Below are 9,940 nucleotides of genomic sequence, written 5' to 3'. Positions count from 1 at the left end.
TTAGCTCAGTGGTTAGGGATCCAGCCACATGCTCCAGGGCTAGAGGGTTTGAACCTGCCCAGCCCCTGCTAAACAAACAAACAAAAAAATGGTAGGATATTGTGGTAGGCACCTGTAGTCCTAGCTACTAGGGAGGCTGAGGCAAGAGAATAGCTTGGGCCCAAGAGTTTGATTTGACGTTGCTGTGAGCTATGATGCCACAGCACTCTACCAAGGGTGACAAATTGAGACTCTGTCTCAATAAGAAATAATAATAGTGGGCTCAGCGCCTGTGGCTCAAGCGGCTAAGGCGCCAGCCACATACACCTAAGGTGGCGGGTTCGAATCCCCAGCCCGGGCCCGCCAAACAACAATGATGGCTGCAACCAAAAAATGGCCAGGCGCTGTGGCGGGTGCCTGTGGTCCCAGCTACTTGGGAGGCTGAGGCAGGAGACTTGCTTGAGCCCAGGAGTTGGAGGTTGCTGTGAGCATGATGCCATGGCACTCTACCCAGGGGGATAGCTTGAGGCTCCATCTCAAAAAAAAAAAAATAATAATAATAATAGTAAAATAAAAATAAATAAAATAAACAAATAAAAAAATTGTTCTTTAACAGTAACTACCTCTGAAAGTTATTGTGAGTGTAGAAAGAGATCATGGACAAGAGTGAGCCTGGCTCAGGGCCTGGCATGTAACTTGCTTTCCACAGTTGGGACAATCCTTGCTTCTCCTGCTTTCTGAGCTCCAGGTTGCCCTGTATTCTTACAAGCAAAACAAGCAGAATCTCTGGATTAAACCTTTCATATTACTATATTAGTAACTTTCACAAGAATTTTCACATTTCCAAAGAGGTTCAATGCTTACTCAGAATAATGACTCTAATAGTGGAACTCCAGAGGGGGTGTAGTATACAGGTGCTATAGATATTTGAAGCCAAGTGCCCTTAAAATAGCCTGCCCTCCTTGTATTAGCTGCAAAAGACAGTTTGATTCCCTTGCCTTCCCTCCTCCCCAGTGCTGCAAGTGCCAGCCTTACCTTGCTAAAGAGAACAGTTTCAATGTTGTACCAGGATCTTAAAATATATACTTACCAAATCTTCTTCTCAGATCTGTGAGGTGGACATGTTTATCTCTATTATTGACGAGGAACTAGGAGAGGTTAAACGACTCACCCAAGGTTGTATAGCTAGGAAGTTGTGCCCGGATTTAAATCCAGTGTCTGAAACTAAGGCTCAGGTTCCACCTATGATTTGAGAGATAAAATAGCTCTTCTAGTGAAGATTCTTTTTACTTCCTGAAACTGCTGCTGAAATTCCCTGCCAAAGGTTACACCTGGTCAAAGACATTACTCCCCATTAAAATGGAAATGACCTGGAAGACAAAATACGCTTGCCATGAAAATAACAGTCAGAAATGAATTGGCTGGAACCTGGGAACAGGTGTTGTTTGTAAGGGTTAGGTAGAGTGCAGCTTAGAAAGGGTCTTTGGAAGGGAGCGGAGCCCCATCCAGCAGAGGACTCTGTGCTAGCGATAGGATGCCAGGAGATAGAGGAAGCTGAGAAGGATCAGGCCATTAACTCAGCAGAAGAGCAGTGAAAATTCGTGTCTTCTTTCCTTCTTGGATCCTGCTAACTGAGCAAGATACAGGGTACAGGAAGAGGAGTTTGTAGGTTTCAGGGGCTGAGCTAGGCCACACCCAGTAAATGGCTTCCTAAGGGCTAACTAGCCAAAGCCACACCCTCCTCCATGGTTGGGCCAGGACAGGTGGATGCCAGGATAGTCCAGAGGCAAAATCAAGGACAATGAACCAGGCCAGGGCAGCATCTCTGTAGGGAAAACAGGAGGCTGGGCACTTGGAAACCAGGTAAGTAGGTGTCTTCATGATGGATGGGACTGCCTGGACAACAGTGACCTTTTCTTATGCCTTGTCCAGCTGGACAGACGCAGTGTCTCCAAGGCCCCTTGTCATCCACTGATTACTTTATGATTAATGCAAAAGTCACTTTTTCCCACCACCTGTTTCCATTCCATTCTCCCCCAGTTCCCTGGGCAGACCCTTTTGCACTTAGGTAATTTACTCAGAAATGATTGTCCCTAGAATCGCTCAGTATGCTTTGTGTACAGATAGCAACCAGGTTCTCTGTGTGATTTCCCTGCAGACTTCTAACCAAGGACAGACAGACTAGTCACAGCACTATGGAGAGACTTAAATATCAGCACTGAGTAAAGCAAGGCTTGGCTGAGGGCAGTCTCTGTCCTGAAGGAATTGCCCTTTCTCCCTGCACACTTCGGGGACCAGCTAGAGAAAAAGGAGTGCACACAGGTGTCATTCATAGGAGCTGCCCGTGGGTCCCAGTTCTGCCGAGTAGGGGCAGCCTACCCCTGGGTACCTGGGCACCAGAGGGAGACAGAGAGGCCACTTTCCAGTCACCAACACCAAGACAAGCAGACCCTGTGCCTACCAAACACAGGAAGCCAATAGTCCAAAAGGGACTTTCTCATTTCCCTTTAACAAATATTTTTTTTGCTTTGGCCTGGGGCCCTGAACAAAGACTGCATATGAACTCCGTCTGATGCTGATTTGGCTATACAGACTTTATAATTTACCAGAGCAGGCAAGATAGAATCATATGCTGTTAACGTTTAACATTCATTCATTCAACAAATATTTACTGAGTACCAGACAGGAGAGGATTGTGTGTATTAATTCACTGGGAAGAGTATCGCATTAATAATACTTTATGCTGTTCATTTTTTCATGCTGTAGCAGAGTTTATTTATTTACCCCTAACCCCACCCCCACTTGCCTTCCTACCTTTTACAGTGGGGCAGATAAATATGTTTTTGCTCCATTTGAGCAAAATGGACAAAATAAAATTTGGACAGATAAAATTTAGTGGGGGCAGGGGAGAATGCAAAATAAGGCAAGAGTTACGAGGTTTTATTTTTTAGAGTCATCCTGAGGTAGGGTGCCACAGTGTTATAGCTCACAGCAACTTCAGACTCTCCAGCTCAAGCAATCATTTTGTCTCAGCCTCCTTAGTAGCTGGGACTATCAGTGCCCACCACAATGCCTAGTTATTTTTTCTCTTTTTAGTAGAGACTGGGTCTCGCTCTTGCTCAGGCTGGTCTCCAACTCCTGAGCTCAAGCAATGCATCCATCTCAGCCTCCCAGACTGCTAGGATTATGGGCATGAGCCACTGTGCCCATGGGAGGCCTTTTGAGCCAGGTAGGTGGAGGTGTCGCTGAGCCTGGAAGTAAGGAGAGACACCGGGTACTGAGCATGGCCTGGAGTCTGCGAAGTCCTTAGCCTGTCCTCACACCCTGCTGTTCCCAACTCTCCTGTTTCCTCATCTATTTTTCTGTAGCTTTTCCAAATCTTTTTCCTGCTGCCAGCTCTCCTAGGGAGCAAGGGCTCCAGAGAGGCAGCATTGATGTGTGTCAGCTACTCCCAGAGGGGCAGTCTCCAGTGCAGATCAAGTGTGTAGCTTGATACCCATCCCCTCATAAGTCCTTTTCTCTTAATTAAAGATTCCATAAAAGAACAGTACTCTGCCAGGCACAGGGGGTGGCAGGCGCCCCGGGAGTGCATTGGATACCTTTTTAGGGGGGTTCTTAGATTCATCTTCCCTCTCCTTTGCCACTTCCCAATGCCACTTCTGCCAGTCTTGACATTTGTGTTCTCCCTGAATCCACACTGGAGCTGGCCATTAGAAGAAGGAGGACGTGGCTAGCTGGTGACTTGGCCTAGTTGCTATTGGGATAGAGAGGTTTCCTCCCCAGGCCCCTATATGTGAACTTGTGCAAGGCATTCAACCTTTCTGGGTTTCTGTGTCCTAATGCTTTAAGACAGGGTGACTTGTGACTGCTCCTCCCAACCTCCTGCACGGGAGAGGCTACAGGACAAATGAAACTGAAGGGTGACCCAGAAAGCAGAGGCCTAAGATGCCCAGGTCAGAGCACCCCCCCTCCCACCAGCAAGGAGTTCCCAGCTGTTTACCTTGGAACCTGTTAGGCTTCTGTGATTGGAGGTTGGGGTGCAGGGAGCATAGGGGAGACTGAAGATGACTCAGCAGCGGGGCTGTGTGCAGGAGGAGTGGAGGCTGTGGGCCCACAAACTTGCCAGGATGTGGGAGGCTGCTGTGAACACAGCCTCTCCTTCCCGCGCCTCAGCCAGCAGCAGCGCTGATAACTGGGGTGGACAGGAAGGTCTGTTTGGGAGCAGGAGGCAGGAGGGAGAGGACAGTGGGTAGTGCAGGGAGGAGGACCACAGTCAAGTGCCCAGGGCCTGCGTGCTGTGAGCCTGGCTAGAGATCCTAGTGCCAGGGAGCCCCTGAGAGTCAGGGCAGGAGGAAACTTAGAGACAGCGGGTGGCTGCTTGTTTCAGGTGAGAAAGGGGCTTGGAGAGTGAAAGGACATGCTCAAAGTCCCTGAGCTGGTGACTTGCAGAGCAGAGCTCGAGGTCTACTTGCTGAGGATTTTAGATACTTCTGACCATCTCCCAGAAGTCTCTCCTTAGACCTAACCAATACCTGAATTAGGCAGATGGTTCTAGGAGGGACTTTGGATCACTGGGGGCCTGTAGCCTCTGGGAACCCGCCTATTAGAGGAAAGAGTAGACCTGGTCTGGGGTTTGCCAGTAGCTTGCTGTGTGACTTTGGCCAAATCACATTCCTTCTCCAGGCCTGGTTTCCTCATCTGGGCTAACCTAACTCAACTTTCTTTTAGCCTCATGGAATCAGAGGCTAAAATGGGACCATTCTCTCTTTATAGGCAGAGAGACTAATTATTGGCCCAGCTAGATAATGGACAGATTCTTAAATGTACCTATGAAATTTAGGAGGTCTGGGGTTTAGCAACTTGCATTATTTTTCTGGGGGCCCAAGAAGGTTCTAAAGACCAGAGGGCAGGGCCCATGAGACAGCTGACCAGCACACCCATAAGGCCTAGAGGGGACCCATCTTTGGCTGCAAAGCACTGCAGCTTTATGGGTCCTACAGATAAAGATAGTTTACATGAATTCAAGGCTTTTTGTTAATGTTTCAGGATCTCCTTATCTATTACGTCTTTTAATTACTACTGTCACCAGTCACCATTGTTATCCTCCATCTTATACATGAGGAAACTGGGGCTTAGAGAAACTAAGATGTCAAGTCACACCCAGTGCGTGGCAGAGCCAGGACTCCAGAGGGAGGCACACATGAGTGAACTTGCAGAGACCTCGGGGCAGGGCTCCCAGAGGTCCCCCCCCCCCCCGCCGTGGCAGGGATGGTGGCTCCTGGCAGAAGCAGGGCAGGGTGTGATCTCTTGATGGATTCTCAAAGCTGAAGGAGGAGAATAGAGGGAATGTGATACAGGACAAGTGGCATGCCAGCCAGCTCATGGAGCTGGGCGGGTGCGGACCGGCTGCCTCCGCCTTGGTGGTGTTGGTGCGGTGGCAGCAAGCAGCAGAACCAGCAGGCTGAAGGGTAGGTGGGGGGCGGGGGGTGGAGGTGGGGTAGTCAGGGGAGCCCCATTTCCTAGACCTGGGAAGGAAAGGGATCGTAGCCATTCATTTGCGACCCAGACACGACCCAGTCTGGATGTCCCAGACATGCCAAATGTAACTATCAAAACACACTAAATGTAACTACCGAGGGCCAGACATGTCCCAGACATGCTAAATGTAACTACTGAGGGACCCATGCAACTATATATACCCCTAGACAAAGAGCCGAGAGAGAGAGAGACCGACAGACAGACAGCGAAAGAGCTTTTCTCTCCTGACTTGAGTTTTCTCTCTGCCAGGAGCTCTGGCACTTCTGTATTCTTTTCTGTAAATAAATCCTGTCTTACCAGTGATCTGTGTTCCACAGATTCATTCTCCAAATCACCAAGACCAACAACCTACAGAAGAGCAAAATTCCGGTATCATATTTGGGGGCTCGTGTCCAGGATTGAAGATCTGTGGTAAGCAATGGGCCACTTACCTCTATCCTGCTTTTCTCTATTGTTATAATAATGGAGACTAATAATTTTGATGCCCATTGCCAGTAAATGTGCATAGTGCAGCTGCTGACCTCCAGGTCTGTACAGGCAAGAGGCTGTTGGGAAACGAACTTTCTATTTCCCCTTGGCTCCAGAAAGGAGTCGAATGTTAGAAGACTTTTGAAACTGTTCGGTATTTACTCCTTTTCTTTGAGAGCTGAGCAAAGAGGTGGCACCTGGGGGTGCCTAGCAATGGTTCTGACCCCAGGATGTGGGAGGGCCTTCGGAAAATCGTGCTCTCTCAGCTCTAACTATCCGCTTTTCTCTTCCATGGTCCCAAACTTTTCCGATTTATCTCTAGAATCTCTACAGACCTCTTCTGCTTCTCTCTCTCTCCTTGTAGTTTGCATGCTTTGTTTGAAAGTTGGGAAAGGATTGCTTTTGTACGGGCTCATTCTGGTATTTTTCAGATTTTCTAAGTGTACCTCAGATGTTGTAGGTATCTTGTAAGGTCCTTTTTATTGCCTTTCATTGCAAAATTAAATTCAATTAGCGTTTCTATGTGTCTGAGAAAAAAGGCTAAACCATGTTAACTACAAGTCAGCTCCAAACAAAGGGCAAAAAGACTCCCCTACACGGCTTCTCTGGGCAACTAGAGGCCTGTGGAGGGAGGCCCTGGGCCCTAAACTCCCGGCTACAATTCTGTCTCTTGAAATGAAAAAAAAAAAGGCAATGAAAATGACCCTGGGTATTTGATTTCTTCCAGTTTATTGGGAACGTTTAAACTACTGACTTCCAGGTTTCTTTAAGACTTCTGCTAATTGTAACTAGTTGTAATCCAGAAGTTTCAAAGTGGTCACAACCTTGATTTGTCACTGAGTTTAATTATCGTTGCCTGGCTAACTTTTGGGAATGAAAGGGAGGTTGGAAAACATAGCATTTAAGACCTGCTATTTTCCTTGTTACTGGGAATTTAGAAGAAGCTGGTAAAGATTGTATATAGAGTTAAATGTGCAAGCACCACACAGCCATTTTCTCCAGGGCAGGGCTCATCCACACACTTTGATTGATATTCTGGAGCTGGGGGGAGGGGCAGAAAGGGCAGAATATGCATCAGGTGGGACCAGGCTCCCTGATACCTGTTTTCTTGGCACATTATAAGCACAGGAGAGCCAGCGGGTACCAAGAACTACACTGGTAAGAGTGGCTAATTCCAGACAAGCGCAGGGGCTAAGGAGGCCACTCTCCTCAGGGCTTCTTCCCCAAGCATTAGAAGGCTTCCTTTAGTTTGGCCAGAAGACTTCTTGGGTTGGTCAGAGGATGCTTTGACAACCCAGGAATATGGTGTGGGAAAACTGTCATCAGGTGTGACCAGGCTCCCGGATACTTGATTTTTCGGTCTGTGCTGCCAGAATACTCCGCTGGGCTGTATTCTGAAGCACTGGGACATGTTTGATCCCCAGATGCTGAAAAAAGAATGTATGGTTTTCTTGTGCACTGAGGCCTGGCCTCAGTATCAACTCTTCACTGATGAACAATGGCCCCCAGAGGGTACTCAAAATTATGACACCATTTTTCAGTTAAATACTTTTTGTAAACAAGAAGAAAAGTGGTCTGAAGTGCTCTAGGTGCAAGCTTTCTTTTTCTTCAGGGACAACCTCCAACTGTGAAAAACCTGTTAGAATCAGCTCTCCTGGCTGTAGTAACATCCCCAGATAGTCAGAGATTCCTGAGAGACATGCTGTCACCACCTAGCTCAAACTCACCCTCTACTTCTCCGGCACCTTCCTCCACGCATTCAGAAAACCCCAGGAGGGAAGCTGTCCCGTGGGTTTTTTCTGGTCCTACTGAGACTCCCAGAAGGGAACCATATCCTTCTTTGTGTCCCTTGGTGGAGACTGTAGGTGGTGAAAGGGGAAATGCGTGAGTATACCCTTCATTTCCTCTGGCAGATTTAAAGCAAATTCAGGTTGATTTAGGAAAATTTTCTCTGATGACCCTGATAAGCACATAGATGTTCTCCAAGGGTTAGGACAAAACTTTGACCCCTCTTGGAGAGATGTAATGTTACTACTAGATCAAACTTTAACTTTTAATGAAAAAAATAAAGTCTTAGATGAAGCTAGGAAGTGGGGTGATTTGTGGTTCATGTCCAATACTGATGGCAATATGTCTCCTGAGGAAAGGGACAGATACCCCATGGGAAGACAGGCAGTACCCTGTGAGGATCCCAAATGGGACCCTGAGAAACAAGGTGACTGGTGGTGGTGTAAACATTTTCTAACATGTATCCTGGAAGGCTTACCTCGATCCAAGAAAAAGCCTGTGAATTATTCTAAGTTGTCTACTATTTGCCAGGAGCGAAATGAGAGTCTCAGCCTTTCTTGAGCGGCTTAGGGAGGCAATGAGAAAACATACTCAGTTAACACCTGACTCCTTAGAGGGCCAAATTATTTTAAAAGATAAATGTATCACTCAGGTGCCCCCAGACATTCAAAGAAAACTCCAGAAATTGGCTCTAGGTCTAGACCATAACCTGGAGAATCTTAAAATGGCCACTGTGGTCTTTTATAACCGAGATCAGGAGAAAGAGGAGGAAAAAGAGAGAAGGGATATGAAAAGAATGACAGCTCTAGTCATGGCACTCCGACAAACGAGCACCTTTCAGGGCAGAGGGAAGCCAGAGGCGCTAAGAACAAGTGCTGCCAATGTGGTCCAGCTGGCCACTTCAGGAAGCACAGCCCCCAGCAGCACCACTGGCTGGGCAAGCCAACTGGCCCCTGTCCAGAATGCAAGGGTGACCACTGGAGGGTGGCCTGTCCTCAGAGGTGAAGGCCTCCAGGGACAGTGATCCCATCAGCACCCACACTGGACTGAGGGTGCCTAGGGCAGATTTTCATGGCTCCAGCTTGTGTCATCACCCCTCGGGAGCCCTGGGTTTGCCTTCTAGTGGAGGGCCAAGAGATAGAATTTCTTCTGGACACTGGAGCAACCTTTTCTGTACTTTCTAACCCTGGTCTTTTATCCCCCAAATCTGTAACTATACAGGAGTTGTCTGGAAAGCCAGTTACCACATTTTTCTCTCAGCCTTTAAGCTGCAATTGGGATGACTGGCTGTTCTCTCATGCCTTCCTAATCATGCCTGAAAATCCTGCTCCCCTTTTGGGGAAGGACATACTCCAATGCTCAGCTCACATAGACTGTGTGACCCCAGGGATTTAGGGACAGCCCTCACTTGTTTGGACAAGCCTTAGGCAAAGACTTGAGTCATTTTTCATATCCTACAGCGACTCTTATTCAGCATGTAGATGACATTGTTTGGGGAGCACCAGATGCAGAGGAATGCCACAAAGCTACACAAACTCTATTAAACGTTCTAGCTGCTTGTGGGTACAAAATTTCCAAGGTACAAGCCCAATTTTGTGTGCCTGAAGTTCACTATTTGGCTCTCCAGCTTTCATAGGGGAAGAGAGCCTTGGGCAAAGAAAGAATAGAACCAATATTGGCTCACCCTAAACCTCGAACTCTCAGACAACTTCGAGGCTTCTTAGGAATCACAGGCTTTTGCAGGCTCTGGATTCCGGGATATAGTGAAATATCTAGACCACTCTATTTTTTAATTAAAAATGCTCAAAAAGAAGGCCTAGTCACTCTAGAATGGGAACCAGAAGCAAATAAGGCATTTTAATAGTTGAAAACTGCTCTTTTGCAGGCCCCTGCGTTGAGTCTTCCCACTGGACAACAGTTTAATCTGTATATTACAGAACAAATTGGAATTGCCCTGGGAGTTTTGGCAAAACTGGTGTCCAGTTTTACAAGCTGTAGCACATCTTAGTAAAGAAATTGACACCGTGGCCAAGGGATGGCCACGCTGTCTACGGGTTGTAGCAGCTGTAGCCCTCTTAACCCCAGAAGCAACCAAGCTAACTTTAGGAAGAGATCTAATTATTCACACTTCTCATGACCTTACTGGACTTTTTTTTTTTTTTTTTTT

This window comes from Otolemur garnettii, unplaced genomic scaffold (genome assembly GCF_000181295.1).
Source record: "Otolemur garnettii isolate 467f Iridium unplaced genomic scaffold, OtoGar3 scaffold00055, whole genome shotgun sequence".
Taxonomy (NCBI): Eukaryota; Metazoa; Chordata; class Mammalia; order Primates; family Galagidae; genus Otolemur; species Otolemur garnettii.
This window is presented reverse-complemented; position numbering follows the sequence as displayed.